The 19,548-nt window shown below is 42.4% G+C and overlaps 1 protein-coding gene across 3 annotated transcripts in view; it reads left to right on the top strand.

Moving 5' to 3' along the window:
- KCNIP1 (potassium voltage-gated channel interacting protein 1) overlaps positions 1 to 19,548 on the top strand; it is a 454,549-nt gene that overhangs the window by 140,445 nt on the left and 294,556 nt on the right. The window lies entirely within an intron of this gene.

The raw sequence follows: 19,548 nt of genomic DNA, 5'->3' as shown, positions 1-19,548 counted from the left end.
AGTGGCAAGCAGCTATAAAGCTTACCACTAACATGGGATTGTGAACATGCCATGCTGAAACACTTTAAATATACTACTTCGAAAAATGAGGCTTCTGATTTTAAAAAATAAAAAAGGGGGGGTGGGGGGAATTAATCTGGATTTTTTAAATGTGTAAAGTAAGTTAAAATATTCTTTAAAAATAACATGCTAATACTGAAATTGCACATTATTTCTGTATGCACGGATGTAACTCTGCTTAAAAATTATTCTTTTGGTTTTGTCAGTCAGTCTTCGTTAGTCATTCAGACCATAAAGTCAGCTGAGAACCTGTTTTATCCTTTGTGACTTTCAGATACTGCAAGGCAGCGCTCATGCTCTGCAAACTCACGGGGAAAAAAATGAAACCTACAGTCTGACATGATTTTGATCTCCCTCTGCATCCGTCATGTACTACACATGGAGCTTCGTTTTTGTTTACTGAAGCTCAAGTGGTGCAATGATGGGCTGTGTTTTCCTTTCTTTTTTGAGAGTGGAAAAAGCATAATGTTTTATTTCTGGCCTCGTCAACCTACTTCTTTACTAGGAACGTTCCTACATAACTTGAAGACAATAATGATCCTGAGGCCCATGCAGTCACCTTTTGATCCTTGTTATGAAAGAGGAGCCAGAGATGTATGTAATACTTCTGTAATGCATAAGTCTGTTGCTGGCTGGTTGCAATCTCGTATCTTGGTCAGCGTCAGCTATGGCGTGAAGTTTCTATATGAGTTTAAAAACTTTATTTTGAGCTTAAACATCTCATAAGGAATTCTGTGGAAATACACAAATAAATGTTTGAAGTTAGGCATATCCCGTTTCTTGTGTTCTGTGGTGTAGTTATGGGCAGATGGTGCAACCTCCATATGCTTATAGCAATAATAATAAGTAACCTGTAAAAATACAGATGTTATCAAATCAGGAGCTGGCTATATGTGCCGGGAGCAGCTGAGTTGTTTTTCTGATGCCAGTGAAGGTGGTATTTGCAGTTTCCTTCACTGGCTGCTGGTGATTAAACTTCTAATCAACCACAATGTTCCTGGAAGATTTTAATTACATTTGCTCTTTCTAGGCTGTTTTGATATCAAGTGAACTTTTAAAAAGCCACAATCATCTTCCACAGAACTAAAAACGAATTGAAATTCTGCCATGCGGTTTTGAGCTGACATTTTGATAATTACAGAGAAGAAGCTACATAAAAATAATGTTCATGCTGAGCAGTGCAGCCCAAGGCTATCCCCGTGCAGGGCCCTCGTGTTATGCCTCTGAAGCTAGGCAGTGCTCTGCAGAGCCTTGCTGCAGAAATACCTGTGGCCAGAAAGGAGAGGTGGATTTTGGGGGAGAAGGGATGAAGGACAGAAATGTCTTCAGCAGAGCTGCGGCTGCTGTTTGCAGCCGGTCTGTGAGCATGCCATGGGTGCACTGCCTCTGCTGCCGCTGTATTTCTGAAGCACGTTAAAAAGTGTTGGTCGACTTGCATAAAAATAATTGTCATAAAGATGGGGGAAGTTCAGCAGAGAATCTGCATGCACAGTAAACAAGGTGGATAGTGTGAATTTTCCTGTGGAGTTTTCACGTTGAGTTATTGTATCAAATACAGATGCTGAAGCTAATGGCACTGTGATTCTGGTTCCTAGATGTTTTGATTTCTGTTGAAAGATATTTTGAGATAAATATACCAGACTTGGGTAATATCCTGTCCTGTGCCACTGTTTCTGGAGAAAAGTATGAACTGTATGTGCACAGCACTTCTGCACCTTGTACCAGCATGTACTAAAGCTTAGAAATAAAAGAAAGTAACCATGCTAGGGTATCTGTTAATAGGATGTTAGTAGTGGCATATTGAAGTAAGGTGCGTGAAATCTTCCTTAATGCTAGTGAAGTTCACAAACTGTGTTTATTTGCAAACATGACTAACTTTGAGAAATGTCCTACCGTTAGCTATACAAAGGTGGTAGCTTTTAGTGAAGAATTCTGCTCTTCTCAGAAAACAGATGCAATAATGTCAGTGAGGAGAAACACAGCATATTTCTAAGACTCCTTGTCTAAAAGTGAGAGGTGGTTTCTGTTAATATCGCACCCACAAATGTCTTACACACAAGCCAATTGTACTGTCCAAAGTCTCTAACATAAAAACATGATAAGGTTTGGATTGCCCACCTTTTCTGGCTTCCAGAATTGTCAGAATTGATGAATCTCCAGGTTTCTTTGCTTAGGCGAAACACTCTCCATGCTTTGCTCTGAGTTGTGATTAGTTAGTTGTAGGAGGGTGTTAGGTGTACCTTGCTGGCTTTGCAGTTTGCTTCTATCTTGTTTTTGTAAGCCCTGAAGACTGTCTGTTAGCAATGCAATTATTTGGGGAGAAGAAATTTGCTGTAGGTCTGATTGTTTATTTAAGGGATAATTCGGTGTTGGGTGGATGGATGTGCAGCCCTTCTTGTTCTGGAGGTTGATAACGTGCCAGAGTTGCACTGCACCAAAGTTAGGTTTAGTTAATACTCAGCTTCTGCAAGTTCAAAGTATTTGCTACTGGTTTATATGAATGAAGGTCTTTAAATTTGCTTTTAAGCAGTTTTCAACTAGATTTTGGAACTTAAGCCTCTTGGTGAATGTTGGTTTCATGATATGTCAGTTGAAAATGCAGGTGTAGACTGCTGCCTGATCACACCTGAGAAGATGTCAGTGGTATCCAACAAGCCTGGGGCAGTTGGCCTATGCGGTCTTAGTGTGGGCGTTTCTGTTGCATCCTTATGCCAGCAGCACAAGGGTTCCTGTCAGCATTCACCACGTCCAGTGGCCGCCTCCTGTCTTCCTTGTATGTCTCAGCTGTTGTGCAGTGCATTTACTATGCATAAAGGCCCTCAAGTGACAGGTCTCAGCACTATCTTTATCCTATTATGCTCTAAAGATGCAGAACATAAGTTAAAAGTAAACAGATATCCAGCATCCTAAGTATCCCACCCTAATAGGAGCTTTTACAAAATGCTCCCACTGGACTGAACCTGAAGTAGAACATGATTTATGAGTCACAGCCAAGGCTTACAGGCTGAGTGCTTTTGATGGGCACCTTCACTGTATTGATCAAAGCTCCTCCATTCCCCTCACTTGCACTTCTGATACAGGTGGTTCCCCAAAAAGCTGTCCTGAACTATAAAGCTTTTCTACATCCATTCCTTTTTAATAAGCCAAAAAGATTGTTACCTGGCTAAAAGCTGATGTCATAAAGAAGATAGAAGCGACAACCTGTCTAAGCTAGCAAAGTCATTACCTCGAGTTTTGGGGGGTAAAATGAAGTGTATTTTACTTTGTGACAGATTATCACAGAGATAAATGTGGTTTTGGTTTCTGTAAAGTTGGCAGGGCGTTGTTGTAATTTATGCAGTGAAGAAAGGGAGGTCGTGTGTGTTAGTTATTTGTTCATGCTTTCAACTTGTTATGGTTAAGTGATATAAGTTAACAACCAAACATGGGTCTGCTATATTGAAAGTCAAGTTGGAGAAAAAGCAAGTGGCAACTCTAAAAACACATAATCAAAGTTAATAGCCCTTGTGCAGTAGCAGTCTTACCCTATTCTTTGTGTTGATTCCAGGATTCCTGGACCTGTCTTTAACTTATAATCAACAAGTCCGTATGTTTTGCAGTTAAACCAGCAATAAGCTCTTAATACTATAGAAAAGACAAGTTTTGTTGGTCTGCTGTACTAGTTTGCTCAATAGCTCATCAGTGATGGAATAAATGCAGGCTACAGCACTTAACTAGGCTATAGGAAAAGATATTAATGGCAAAAAATGAAAGGGAAGTATTAATTGCAGGGAATAATTGTGGTACATCTGAAGTTGCATATTATCTACCTCAAAGTAGTCATGAAGCTGTGATACAACATCTAGTTAAAGTCTTTCCACCTCCCGAGGGAAACAATTAGAAAATATTACAACCAAAATAGCTGTCTGAAATCTTTGGAGTCGCCATCATTAAACAGTAAGCGAGAGTGAATATTTGATTACATATGCAATCAGCAGGGAAAATATGTCCTGTTACGGTATTACTGCTGGTCAGGACTCTATTCACTGGAAAGTTAAATGCCTCTGCCTGGCAGTCTTTCAATTCAACCTCCCAAAACAGCTTCAGAAAGGTTTGAGTGAGTGGAGGCATTGGATGTCGTTACAAAAGAAGGATGAGAAGATCAAAGAACAACACAGCACAGTGTAGAAGACTGCCAAGCAAAGCCAAAGGGAGAAAAGAAGATTGCAGAAAAAGTTAAGGAACTCAAAATTTTTCAGGCACAAAAGGAACAAGAGGTCACTGAAAAATTCAGCAGGGCTTCAAGAAGCAATTTATTGACAAAAGCAGTAGACATTTCTCAGAGGGATTTAATGAATTCTCAACTTCAGTGCTCACCTAGCAAGGTGGAGGTCAGACACCAGCAAGATAGAAACCTGCCATGAGGAGGGAAGAAAATGCTGAAGGAAATCATGCTCACCCAGGATCAGCCAAAATGTAATGAGCCTGTGATGCCTCCCAGTGCTCCAGGAAGACAACTTTTGTGAGTGATGCTTAATCAACTTCAAGAGGGCCAAGGATCAAATAATTTCAAAAAAAGAAAGATTTTTTTTAAATCCCCCTCTCCTGTTTTTTCTTTCATTCTTTCAGTGTACACATTCTCCCTGCCCAATTCAATATTTAATGTACTGTTACCATTTGTGGGCAAGCCTGATTGTGACAGTCTAAAGGCAAAGCCTGGCTTTAACAAGCTATTAGGTATTTTGTTTATCTCATTCATCCTCCCATGTGATGCCCTCCAGCTCAGCCCCATACTTCTTTCAGCTGCCTTTGGTACATGTTGAATTCCAGTTTTATTGCTGTCTGACCTTGGACACATACTGCAACTGAGGCACAGTGAACACCAGGAATATGGTCATGAAGTAGCATTAGACCTTGTCCTCTAGGTTGAGCACAAGATAGAGAGTATGAGATATTTGGATGCTGATTAGTAAAGGAGGAAAGATTTGGTATTAGTACATGTGAAATATGGAGGCATTTATTCACGAGTAGAATTTATCTAAAATTGTTTCATGTTTGCTGCTTATAATGGTTTGTTCCCTTATGAAGTTTGCTTTCTAGAGCTGAACCCATTCCTTTTGCAACCTCTGAGCTGCAGTCAGCATCTTGCAGGGACAGGGCATGTAAGCCCTTCATGGAAAACAGCTTTTCTCAGCAACAGTTTCTACCCTTACTGCCCATGAATTTTTGTAACTTCATCCCATGGAGAGATTTACTGCTCATCACCAAAGCAGTGAGCTGTTTTTCAGGTTTATCTCTGACATGCACAGCACATTTTACATATGACATCCCTTTTTAAATGTTATTAATGTTGGATTTGGTGTACTGATGGAAAAAGTTCAAATGCATGTGCTGCTGCTGATCTCTTTTGCTTCTGTCTGGACTAGTCATTTTCACATGTGAATGCTTATGTTATGCTAATCCATGCCTAGTTAATATATTTAGTATCAATTAGCATAAGCAAAGTTGTTGAATGCATGATTTAAATGCTAGGCACAGCTATTTTGCCTGTGACAGGAAGGTATGAAAAATAATTTCAACAAATATTTATAATCAAGAAACAACAGAGAAATTGCTTTTGAATGGCTGTATAAGAACCAGAACACAAGTCCCAGTGTTTAGATTTACGCTGCTTCAGTTCTCTAACCAGCATGGATTTGCAGCCAGCAAGGTTTGTGTATTTGCCAACATGTAAAGAAAGGCAATTATGAGGAATGCTTTTCATTACCCTCTTTTTTTTCTGCTGCTGGAAAATGTATCATGCTGTAGCTTTATAACGTCTATCCCATTGAGCTGATATGCAAAGCAGAAATGAGTGGAAAAGCCCCTTTGGACTTGGCTCTTCCTTCAGATGGAAAACTTTAGCAATAGGTCAGGCTTAGCCCTGACACTAGCATTTCTGTGGCAGCTCAGTGTTGCAAGAATCATTCTTGGTGTCTATACAGCATTCAGATCCTGGGCTAATTAGGTTAAACTTTTAATTCAGCTTAACACTGCAGACAGCTCCTTTGGGCATTTTGGACTAGGAACTAACTCCACGGATATAAGTTGTGCAATACTGTGGATATGTAAACATGTAAGCGGACCTCTGTGTTCACTATCTGGTACTATGAGCATCTGTGCAAGAATTCTGTTTACGAGGGTAAGCCTGCAGCTGTGCATATACATGTATTTTTCTATATCTAATTTCTAGAACAATGGTTATACGTGTGTTTAGGTCTATCTTAAGTACTTGGGAAAGCATAATCTGAATTTCAATTTGGGATCTGACTCTTCATGCAAATAGCAGCAAGGAGAAAACTAACTAGGAGACTTAGGAGATTGCTTTGTTACCCACAAATGTATATTTAGAGTGAATGTTGAAGATTCATGACAAAAAATTACAGAATACATTCAATTTTTGTGTAACACCTGCTCAAATTTCAGCAGTTTATGAAACTGTCATTGTGACTCTCCCCAAAATCTGGTCTGGTAGAATTGGGCCAATCCAGGTACAATAGAGATCTCTTCTTTTTCCTTTATTTCTTATTTTCCTTCTCTTCCTGCATTGTTGGAAATAATTCCTAGTTATTACAGGACACTGTTTTGTTTAGATTTCCAGGCCCACATTAGAAAGCTAGGAAAGGTCAGTGCATTCCAGTAGGTGTTTTACTCTAAGTGGTTAGGTGAGTCTCAGATTTATGTTCCTGGAGTGCTCCGACATGCACAGCAAGAGCAAAGAATTACTTTTTTTGGTGTATTTTTTACTGCTCTATCTTACAGTCATGAAGCCAGTGACTCCACTAAGATCAGAAGCAGTGAACCTTTATTCCCATTTTTTTCCAGTGCTGTTTGAATTTGGAATTTTTTTATCTTTTCATGTGGAAGGGCAGGAAAATATCACACTTTCTGATCTAGACACATTAAGGAGAGAAGATAACATGTATTTTGGTTTTTAAAATGGTGCTGTAGTCTGTGTCATAGGGCAGATTATGGCCTCGTGCATAATACTTTGTCCAGTTAGGGTTTGCAACTTTAACTTAAAGCTGACAACTGCCTGTCTGTCTCTGCCCCCATTCATGCATGAATTTGCAATTTGTATTAACTGGCTGTGTCGGGGGGCAGCCGTCTCCAGGGGATTCTGTAAACTGGGAGGGTAAAGGCACAGATGGGGAAGCAGTGGCCAGACCTCCTGAGCCCTTGGGGCCCTGCAGAGCCCACTCCCGGGCCTGGGCACGCAGCAGCCACAGCTGTGAGCCGCCCTGCATCTTTTAGAGTCCTGATGGCTGGCTTATGCCAGGACTTTTTCCACCAGATTAATGAAATCTTGATGGCAATCTTCATAGCTCACAGAAGAGTATTGCTGAAGATTTGTTTCGCATAAGTTTGCTATTAATTTTTTTTGCTGTCATTCTTTTGGCAAGAATTAAGTCTAAAATAAGAAATAAGTCTTCTGCAGAAGCCAAAAGTAGGGGACCTGGAAAAGAAACAAAGGGCTGACTGGAATTTACTGATCTGTGCCTGATGAGAAGTTATTCATCAGCTTCATGAGAATATTGCCAGTGCTGTAGTTGTCTAGCTATTTAATGTATGCTCCATGTTATGGCAGAGGTTTGTGTAACTTTTCTTCCCCTGAGAGTCATTCCTAGTTACACCCTGCTACTCTGCAGAGGCAGAAATTTCCACCTAGTATGGATTAGCAGCAGGGTTTTACTGAGGAGGGGATCTATGGGAGTGTTAATCACTTGCCCATTGTCCAGTGTAGGAGTAAAACACTGACTCCCTTGCAAGAACACGGAACGGGTTGGACAGTAGCTGGCTAATGTGTTTGCTGAGGCAGATGGTTCATCCAAAGGTTAGTTGGATGAATCCTGATGTATGTGCAGTCTGTGTTTGAGTATCCCATAACAAATAGCAGAGTTTTATACACTACTTGTACTAATTAGTATAGGTCAACAACTTAGGCTAGTGAAAGGGATGCTCTGGATGCTGATACCAAGGGGAAAAATAGGGAGAAACAACAGTACAATTTTCTGCATGTGTGCAGAGCACCCAGTGGACAAGAGACTAATTGTTTGCTTTGAAATTTTATTCTGCAAACAGAAATTTCTTCTTTTGTCCATATATATCTGTTTGGGGCACTATGCGTGGGTGTGGAAATGTCTGGGTGACTGCTGTGTGTACGTGGAACCACTGGAGGGTTCAGCCCTGGCAGCACAGCAGGGCCACTGCTCCCCCATCAGCCCTGCTGTGCTGGTCTGTGCTGTGCCTGAGGGAAATCCTGCTCCGCCAGCGTGGCTCCTTTAGATCGTGCTTTAAAGGTGATGTGTTCCAAAAAGTGTTGATACTCAGTTCTGAAGATACCCTCAACTGGGCAAGTTAAAAATAATATAGATATTCTGACCTGAATATCTGCATTTGAGGTTTGGGTCTATTTGCTTTAGTTGGGGTTATTGCACATACCAGTGTGCTGCCAGCAATGGTGGTAGTGCCACAGTTTGTCTCAGAGCTGTCTCCACCCTACCATCGGTACATCTTGAAATGGAATATTTTTAATTAGTTAATAACTCCAGAGAGTATCTCGATTGGTGTATTGGACAGAATTTGAAAATAACTGTCACCGGTGATGTGATTTTGGGAGCACTTCAGCATCAAGATGAAAGTTATTATGTAATTGTAATAATAATAATAATTCAGTCCAGCAGCTAGCACTATAGGAATGGCATATATCCCTTTTATTGGAAGCATTCTTCATCTGCTGCGACCGTAATGTGAATTCTCTCACTTAAATGAAGTTAAGATGAAGTTACAGATAGAAATACTCACTGGTACTGTCGAGAGAAACACATGACAGGGGCACTGCAGTTATTCCCCTAAATAGGTGATTCTCTTGCAAAATGCAGAGACCTCCAAATTTGTCAAGATTTTTAAGTGCTTAACAGTGTATTTTTCACGTTGTATCTTTGTAGTTCTACGTAGTTCTGCCATGTAATAATGCAACTGAATCTAGATTAAAAACCAGTTGCTTAAAAAAGTGGTTTTCCAAAACTTTATTCCAGAAAGACTGCTGTTTTCCTTTGGTCAAAGGAAGGTAGGATTTGGCTCCTATAATGATTTCAGGCTTTCATCAATCCTGAAAACATTTATTGAAAATGTCAATGATTTTAACTACCTGGGAGTGACATGAAATTTTTTTTTTTTTTTTCCTGTGAAACCCACCATAGGACAAGCCTTATTTTGTCCTGTGGGTCCCATGATAAGGAGGTTTCAATTTAAAGATCACGCTATTATGTTATTTTCTTGGTCATTCCTATTTAATTTGTTTACTTGTATATGTAAGCTGGAGTATGATCTTTCTGATGTAATTTAGTGTTTTAATTTGGTGAATGACTTCAGTATATTAACTACTGGCAGTTATCGTTGCACGTGTCGCAGACCTTGAGGTTTCCATAGGGACGATGTGACTCCCCATGATTGCTTGCATAGATACTGGTAAACCACTGCTCTGCTCATATCTGTTGTTTGTTCCTAAGCTTGCTTTTGTCAGGGATTGCTGTAGCTACAGCAAGGTATTGGACATTATCTGGTTTTAGCTGGGTATTCAGGGCAGGAGCCACGTCTTCACTTCAAAGCCTGTTTATGTCCAGTCTGCAGAAAAGAGTCTGCTCCATCTTGCACAAAAGTAGTGTAGTTCAGTACATAGTAACAACAAGTCACAATATTCCCAGGTAATATGCTAGACTGATGTAATGTACTGATGGGCACCTTTGTATCAAACCTAAAATCTTAATTTGTAGCAGGCAGGTTGTACAGGCGGAGCATCAGAAGATATGCACTTGCAGGATGGGAAATTCAGGGAGACATGAACCTGGCTGCTTGGTGCGCAGGATATTATGAGTTTGGGAGGTGCTTACCTTATCTTAATGAAACTTGCCAAGCTAATCTCCGTTTTAATGCGTTGTTTTATCCAGCTTCAAACAGCAAATATTTTAGTGGAATAATCCTATTGGGTTTTTTTCCAGCAGGAAAGATTACAGCATGGTACATAAATATAAAATTATGAATCTTTGTTAAGAAAGTCAAGCTTATTTTGAAAGTTATGAAGTGATACAATGAATGTTGTGCATCATTTCAGTTAAAACATGATGCCGTTAGTGATCAGAAATCTAAAAATTCAGACTTTTCTAGAGCACCTTCTAGCAGAATCTGGCCAGGAGAGCATCCATGCCCGCTGTACATTCCTGGCACATTCAGAACGAAGCAGTACCAATGTACAAACATATCCTCCTATTTAGCCTACTTTTCGCCTGATGTAATTTAACTTGACACAAGCTGAATTTACCTAGGGGTGTCTAATGGTGGCTGCTCTTCTTCTCTTTTACATGACCATATAGTGAGAAGTGAAATGCGAAACAAAAAGAGCTGGTTAACTATCCATGTTAGTTACCCAGTGGTATGTGCATCTATTCAATGACCTGAATTATATGTGGTTAGTTTGGCATGTTGCTTTGAAGTGCACTAAAGCAAAAGGAAAGGAGAGATCCAAGATCATCTGTAACGTCTTCTCTACCCTCTTCCCTTAAAGCAAACACACTGACTGTAGAATCGTTTGGAGTCAATTTATCAGTCACCCATGGAAATACCAAATAATTAAAAATTGCTTTTTACTTTTGCAGTGAGGCCTCTTTGACCATTATCACAAGACAGAAATAAAACTGGCTGTTAACCTGGATTGATATTTATTGTTCACATTCTTTATAGTTTTGACATATTCTCTTTAATGCTTCTGGGAACAAAACACCATTGAATTCCTGCCTGTCGCTCAGCTTGCTTAGTTTGTAAGTTCAAACAGTGCTGAGCTGGTGCTGGTTGTGTGGGCAAGGGAGCAAGTACATGGCACGCTCCGGCTCTGCCTGTCCCAGCTGTTGTGAGAGACGTCCTTGTCATCATGCATATGATCAGGACGCATTTCTCTGGGATCATCACTGTGTTTGGTTGCAATGTATGTCACTCAGCCTGTTGATTTAGCTGTGCGGTTCCTCTGTAATGTTCATAGAGCTGCGGATGTGATTGAAATGCTCATATATTAAGATAAAAAGGTGGTTTGCTGAGCTTTGGGTTTGTGCATGTACCTGGTACTTGGTGTTGGCTGCTTGATGTTCCCTGTGGTGTTTTTAGCAGCCAAGTGCCTATTTTGTGGATGTTGCCATCACAGCTGTCAGTGCCATCACAGGGACTGAGGCTAAATGCCCTACCTGGCAGCCAGGTTATTTTATTCCCCTTACATAGGCCAGTCTCTCTGGGACACAGTGTGGTGCAGCATCTCTGCCCTGGCCTCTCTTCCTGCAAAGAGAAAAGGCTTTTGGGATCTTCTGTTACCACTGGCTGCCAAAATTCCCTTGAAAAGCCCTCCCCTCATTCTGCATTCCATTTACATCTGTATACTACTTTTCAAATGACATTAACTCTTTTTGGTGCGTTTGCCACAGTGCAGTGCTGGTGTCCTGCTTCTCAGCCTTCTCTGTGGCCTGATGATTCTGGCTAATATTCCTCAGGGTTTTCTGCTTCAAACCGTCTTGAAGTTTCTCATGTATGGATTTTATAATTTTGAAAAGCAAGACTTCACTTGGCACAACTTTCAAACAGATTTCATGGGGTAATAGATAGTTTTCATTACTGAAATGTATGTTCACATAGGTGTCCTTCTCACAACTCCTCCTCACAAGTCTCAACCTCCTCTCAGGCTTCCATTCTTAAATAAGTTATCACAGAGGTGCGGCCACCATCACTAATTGACTTGACCTTGGCCAGAGGCGGGTCTGACTTGGAGCTGGGGGAGCTTTTGAGAAGTTTCTCACAGGAGCCACCCCTGTAGCCCCATCCCCTGCTACCAAAATACCCCAACACTCAAGCCCAGCACAGCCACCTTCCTTTTTATTTTGGCACACCAGTGCAGTCAATCTTTTCTTATCTCCTGGCTCTCTTGCCTTCTGCTTGGCTGAACAGGGCTCAACAGAGTGTCCTGCTGCCCATCTGTCAGCATTCACTCTCTTGTGGTGTGCCAGGATGACCCTGCTTAGTGCTCCTGCAGCATCCCTCATCTCCTGCTGTTGGGTCTTTCTCTGTGTCACCCTTTGGGTGAGTGCTTTGCCCAGGTTTTGTGTCTCTCCTGTTTTTCGGGCTTTGATCTTGAAACAGTGTCCCTCTGTTTACAGAAGAAATACTCCAACCAAAGATAGAAACAAGTAACTGCTTCATGTTTTGTTGAAGTTGTCACTAGAAATGTGAAATACTCCCTTCCTGGGCTCTCAACTATCTTATTTTTTGAGTGTGACATCCTTAGGGCAAACATTAGGTCTGCTCTGTGGAGTTCTGCCCAGTTTTATTACTGGAAGAGCCAGCAGACAATAATGTAGTTTTATTTTCAGCTCTTACTGTGCTGTCTCATATAGACCCAAAAATACCTTGTTCTTTTTTCTTCTTAGATCGGTTAAGTACCCAAACGTGTATATCCATGCATACCCGTGTGCATCTGCAGTGGTGATCTGTTTTGGTATTTGCAAGAAGGCCGGAGCAGAGACATTTGATCTCAATTTCAGGAGATCGATGCTTGACTGCTTGCTCTAAACATAGGATGCAAAATGCCAGTTCTGTTCTCTGCTCTTTGTCTCAGGATATTAAAGAAGAGGAGCACCCTTTATCGCTCAGACCTCAACACCTGGCTTTTTGTTCCCTGGCTGGTGGCATTAAATGACTATTGTATTTATTTTGTTTGGCTTTGCATAGCTTTATTTGCTATAGACTGGAAAGCAAGTGGCTTTTTGACACTAATATTGTCTACTGCCTTATTTACATGAAGATCTAGATGATCACAAAACTTTAAGCCTTACCTATTCCATCTGATTTCTCAGCATCATTATTCACTGGCTTTGGTGTAATCAAAAATATAATGGAAGGGAGGACCTCTAGCTTTTGAGATTTGGCAAAGCTTACTAGCATGAGAATTTGCTGTGGGCCTGCACAGGTGCAGTAATGAATCTTTCAATAGGTCCTGTTTTGCTACCTTGTCCTTATAGAGAGCAAAAGATGTCTGTGAAAGCATCTCCGTTTATTGTAATGGCTCATGAGTGGAGAAAAAGAGGATGAAATTAGGCTCTTGTGGGTTGTTTCTTCTTTGGAAGAAACATTTCCAAAAAATAGATGCTGGAAAAAAAAACCCTCGATCTATGTGGTGAATTCTGACTTCATGAATCTAGAATAGGAAGACCTGATATGTCCTTACATTGATAAAAAGGTAGATGATGGTCCACAAAGATTCCCAGACACTTTTACAGGTGTAGACCAGCAAAAAACTGCCTCACCTTGGTCTCTCTGTGATCAAGCTGTTTTCCAGTGACAAAGCAGGTTGTCCTACGCTGCATCAATTTATCCCTGTAGGTCTTTGCAGTGTCTGTGTGTGTTTGCTATGTGGACTCAGCTCTCTGTCTTCCTGCTTTGAACTGGGACAATTTCAGCAAGTTATATATTTGTAGTAAAGAAACACGCCTTAAATTGGTTAGTGTAGTTGAAGTCTTAGCAGTCTAATCAAATAATTACTTTTATTTTCAATAATAACAGAGAAATAAAGAAAAGGAAAACAGTGACTACTACTGCAAGATAAATTGTGTGTTTGCTTTTCTCCAGCTCCTGGGACTCCTGTGGGTTCAGTCTGGGAGGCCTGCACTGTGGTGGCTTGTCAGCATCCCAGGCTCTATGCACGTGGTTGTGATGGTGATGATTTTTTCCTCTCCTCTTCACAGTCCAGCTGGAGTTGTTTTTATTAATTTCCTATCATGCTTTTACACCTTGGTCTTCCTTAGTTTGTCTGTGACTGTGTGGAGTGTCACTGCCTGGAGCCTCAGCACCAAGATAACCTGAAGGATCAGTCCTTCAGCAATGCTGGGGGAATATCTGGAGTGCTCTGGCATGGCGGGGTGGATGGCCTCCCTGTAACTCCTCACCCAAGCAAGCAGTGACTCAGACAGTTGGACAGGTCGTGGGTCAGAAAGGCTCCTGCTGGGTCTGCTGCAGAGCCTTGGGCTTAGGGTCAGGTAAAGCGCTTGCCAGAGTGTGTTCAGCACAGACAGCTAAGGACAGCAACTGGTTAAAAATTTGCTAAGCAACAGAAACTCTCATTTAATTTTCTTAGAAAAGGAACATTTTCCTTCTTGCTGTTGATTTCCCCCCCCCCCCCCCCCCCCCCCAGATAGCCATGTCTCAGTGTCTCATGAACTGCTTAAAAAATCAGAACAAGCTGTAAGAGAGGGCAAAAGCCTGTGGGCAGCTCTCATGGTGCACAGGCAGCTTCTGTAAGGGGTCTGCCATATCAGTGCCTGTGCAACCAATGTAAAATTCATGTCTCCTGCTCCCCTCTGGCTGCCATCCCTCATGGAGGAATCCATGCCTGGAGTATCACAAAGTGTGTGTGCTGCTGGGGGGACTCAGCTTGTTGCCATGGCTGGAGGTGGTTTTGTGCCAGAACACTGAGCGGTAATTGGGCTGGTCTCGGTGGGTCCCAGTTAGGAACATCTGACCAGGCCACAGTAGAGTGGATACAGCTGAAGGCGGGAGTCCTGGCATTTCTGTGTCAGTGCTCATGTGGTGTCATCCCAGCTCCCAGGCTGCTACTTGTGCACTCTCAGTTGCTTGTCGGAAGGACTCAATTTACATTCAGCCTCAAGAAAAACAGTAGCTGCTCGGGTGAACGGGAAGTCACCTCTGCCTTAAAGTTAAGCACTCCTTGCTGGGCAAACGTAAAATGCTTCCCTGAAACAAGTGTTAATTACTGGAATATAAAAAATGAAATTCCTTTAATCTTAACCACATAGAGAGAAACTCTGACCAATGCTGCCTAGATCTCATTCCTGAAATACCCAGAAGGGAAAAGGAATCAGCCACTTCCAGCTCTATTTAGGCTTTTTAAAGCAGAACCTATCTGGAACCACTCACAGATGGTAGATACAGAGTGAATGACAAGGACTTGCAATAAACAGGCAGTTTTCAGGTTTTATTTGTGTTCCTACTATGCAAATGGTCATTGCTGTATATTGGGAGACAAAAAAATAAGTCAGAATGAATTCTACCAGTGCTTTAAGTTTTAAAATCTGGGTATGTCTGAGGCATTCCCTTGCTAGTCGTACAGATTGGCATTGCCAGCTTTGCCTTGTAGGAGAGGCTGATAAACCAGAGATTACATCCCTAGACACTGTGCTTAGGGAGGGTGTTTTCTCCTGGCAATGGTCCACATTTCTGCATGATGAAAAAAACCAACCTCCCCCTCTACTTTCCTGTATATACCCACAAAAATACCAGAAATGTGTAGTTGAGGACAGATATAATGCAAGTGTGGTCTGGCTGCATTTTGCAACAGCTGTCTTTAGAGGGAAGAGGACCTGATCCGATCCCTGTGACCTTGCTTCCAGGAGATTTTCATCCCATACTACTATCAGCTGTCTGGTGATAGGACTCCCTAACTGAAGATGCTATATCTGCATTTATTAAAAATAATGAACTACTTATTCTGACCAAACCTTCTGACTACATCCAACAAATAAGCACCTACATCACTGCCAGTGTCTGTCTACTTTGCTCTGATCTAGTGTCTGTTTACTTTGCTCTGATCTTTCAAAGTCTCAGAGATGCTTATTAAAAGCAGTAGTATAGAATTAAGAGGCAAAAAGAAATTAGTAAGGGGTCAGTGAATGGTATTAGGTCATGGTTTTGTTGGTAGACAGAATTTATTACAACATGGTATATAGTGGTAAAAGGGGGGAATCAGACGATAATGATGGATTAGTGGTGACTTGCAGGGACACATCTGCTCTACTGATCTAGCTCAGGAGATCAGCACCCAGCGTTGAGTTCTTGGCTGAGTATGTACACAGGCTTCTGTTGGGGCAGAGGAACACCCCGATGGATGCTCCTCCTGCGTTGCTGTATCCCTGCGTGCCTAGTGTGTGTGTCTGCCCGTCACCTGCGTGAAACACTCGTGGCCCTTTCCCACAGGGGTCTCTCTCCTCCTTAGTGGTGACTGCTGGGATGGTCACACAAGTCACCTGTTGGGTGAACTTTCTGTGGGAAAGTGGACGGGTTAGGCATGGCACAGGCATCATGACGCGGTACATACCTCCAGCTGTGCAAGCAGATGCTTGAGAACTGTGTGTAAATGGTGCTGTGAGAGAGCCCCAGGGTGTGCAGCTGGGGTTTCTCACTGCACTGGGAAGTGAGCGGCAGCTGGACTCGTACTGCGGGCTGCAGTCAGATTGCTATCTCCTTTCCCCGGGGTACTTCTGATCCTCTGATAGCAGCTCTTACCCAGGTACCCGTGCTGCTAGAACCATGCACTTCACCATCACAGTCAGAGCTCAGTCTTCATCTTACCTCTAAAGGAAATACTCTCAGAAATATACAGCTCCTCAGATAAAGGATGACCATCAGCACTTGCTATATCTCAAGCATTATATCTTAGGTTGATAAACTTGGATGGTTATCTTTGAGGAAAGAGAATTCTTGGCTGCTGTGACAAATACCCTAATTCATTAGTGTTTATGATGCTTCTGTTCCGCTGAGATCTTAATTTTTGGCTGTGAGAGAAAGTGGCTGCTTTCAAACTGGTGATCTGGGATTCTGTGCTCATCTGCCCAGACGCAGATATGGTCCCTCCTCTTGTCCCCGTTTTTGTAGTTGAATCATACAAGCAAAAATGCATGTAACCATTAATCCCTGTGACTTCATAGGGACCTGTCAATACCGGTTTCCAGCCAAGACAAGTCTCTTTTTCTTTCAAGTCTCAGAGAAAACAGAATATTCATATTTGCCCTCTGCTTTAATATACCATGCTGTTTCAAGTAAACAGTGCAGCATCAGGGGTGCAATTTTATCTTCCTAAATTACTTTTTTCTAGGGTATCTCACCATATGGACAGCCTAATCTGTCACTCCCAGGCTGAGCTCTTTCTATGTGGCTGGGATTCAGCTGATGTCAGGAGGAATCCTGACGCTAGATACTTTCTAGGTGCTTTTTGCTGAGACGAGGTTGTAGTGAGGTGGGTGTGTGTCTCTTCTCCCAAGTAACAAGTGGTGAGAGGAAATGGCCTCAGCTTGTGCCAGGGGAGGCTTAGGTTGGGCATTAGGAAAAATTTCTTTACTGAAAGGGTTGTCAAGCACTGGAACAGGCTGCCCAGGGAAGTGGTTGAGTGAGTCACTGTCCTTGGAGGTATTTAAAAGATGTATAGGTGTGGCACTTAGGGACATGGTTTAGTGGTGGACTTGGCAGTGCTAGGTTAATGGTTGGACTAGACGATCTTAAAGGTCTTTTCCAACCTAAATTATTCTAGGATTCTATGATAATCCGTGTAGTTCTTTGCAACTGTTTACTTTGGAGCTCTTAAGTGCTGTTTCCCAATGCATGAGTCAACTGCCGTGTGGTTTTGCAAGTGGACGATGTGACAGGAGCTTCCGGATTATTGGCTTCCGCTAGTGACAACTTTGCCTAGATTGAGGAGGTTTCCATTTTTGACATCTTGGAGATGACATGCCTGGGAGCAAAAGACAGGGGAGAACAGCGTCCCACTGGCAGCTGTTGCTTTTCGTGGGAGGATGCTTGTAAGCTGTCTTGATGCCAGCAGAGGAGTTCAGAGATGGTGCTGAGAGTTTCTCTGCAGAGAGGCAGGACCACCACAGCCCTCACCCACTGGCAAAGGCCTGATCCAGGGGTGACTGCTCAGTTGGAGGAGCACAGCAGTGTCATAGTTTTGGCTTACAATTCCACCTGTGTCCAGAAAAGATAGTGATGTATTGCTGAGGTGGCAAAGGGGGTGCAAACCCAGCCTGCCAAACAGGAGCCTCACCATCTCTCTTGCTCCCTGTTTGCATGAGAAATGACAGATCCAGGCACATCCTCACCTCCTGGTTTCTCATCTTGGCAACCGTGGCATGAAGCGGCTGCTGTGACGTGAGGGCACATCTGCCCTTGGCCTCTAGATACCCTCCAGCCCTTGTTGTGTGCGCAAATACCAAGAGCAATGATACGTGTGCTGTAGCCTATCTAATATTCAGATGTGTAAACACAAATAAAATATTTATAAAATAAATATAAATATTTAAATAAAAAAAGAGCTTAAGAATCTCATGTAGCTTTGCAGTGTCTTATGGAGGTCACCTTAGTCTGAGGGACCCCCCATCTCTATCCCAGTGGCTAGAGAATCCTGTTAGTCCAGGGACTGTGGGGCGACAGCCGTGGCCAGTCTGGGCGAGGAGTGGGGGGGTGTGGGGTGCTGTAGTGTTGCACAGGCCAGGACAAGCTCCCTGGCAGGTGACAATGCAGCCCCGTGTGGTCCAAGTCTTGGGCACTTTGCACCTGTCTGCAACCTGATATGTTTCGGTTCAGGCCTTTGGTATCTAAACAGGACTTTAGCTCAGACATTCCTCAGGAAAAGTTCAATTGCTGTATTTTGAGTTGTAATACAAGAAAAAAAAACAAACACAAATTATTCTGTGTAATGCCTTTTGCAACTAGCAACTAATTGAAAGCTCTTAGCTGGTATACACTAGGGATGCAAATACACCTGTGCATGCGAAGGCAGCATTGCTTGGCAGCGTGTGAGCAAAGGTAACACGGGGCTTTACCTCCAGGGATGCCAGTGCTGTGCAGGTTCTGATCCTGGGGCTCTGGGATCTGTGTTTGATGAAGTCTTTACTGCGGAGTTAGAGGAAAGCTGGGGAAACCTGTTGAGGCAAGGTGCTTTGGTCTCTGGTGTAGGAATTAATTTCTTCAGACAAATACAGTATTTGCACAGATGCTGCCTTAATCTCAGTCCCCGTGTGCAAATAGCAAATTAATTCTTGTTCTGACAGCTACGTCGGTATATTTAACTCTTTCTGTACTTGACTCTTAACTATTTCACTTTCTGAGAAAGCATAACAAGATGCGTAACTGATTTTTCGAAATGTGACGGAACTAAACAAAATGCTGGGAATTGTCCCACCTCCTTTGAGCCACTGGATGTTTTCAGAATTTTGTTTCAACAGTTTTTTGTTTTACTATCCTTAAAAAGGGTGTGTACTTTGCAGAAGAATAAGTTATTAACTACTGTCTTGCACATGCTTCTGGTGCATCAGAAAGGATGCGAAGGAAAAGGATGGTGGTGAAATTTTCTGTTTTCCCCTGTTGCACTTATTTCCCCCTGACTTTTCTGCTTGAGAAGACTGTTAGAGATTACTGCTTCCTACCTTTCTGTCAGACTCTTAATTAGCAGGAGCAAGCAGTCTGCGCAGCTGGGGCTTTGATGCCTCACTCACTATCATTTCCCACTCAGATTTCCATTCATTCCGAATTGGTACCCAGCCCAAACCCCTAGCTTCCCCCCGAGACCCTCAGCATGTCTACAGGACTCCAGTTTAGTATTCACTGGAAGAGATGCACTGATGCTCCCTCGCTAGACCTACAGGCTGC

This window comes from Athene noctua, chromosome 12 (assembly GCF_965140245.1).
Source record: "Athene noctua chromosome 12, bAthNoc1.hap1.1, whole genome shotgun sequence".
Lineage (NCBI taxonomy): Eukaryota > Metazoa > Chordata > Aves > Strigiformes > Strigidae > Athene > Athene noctua.
This window is presented reverse-complemented; position numbering and strand designations above follow the sequence as displayed.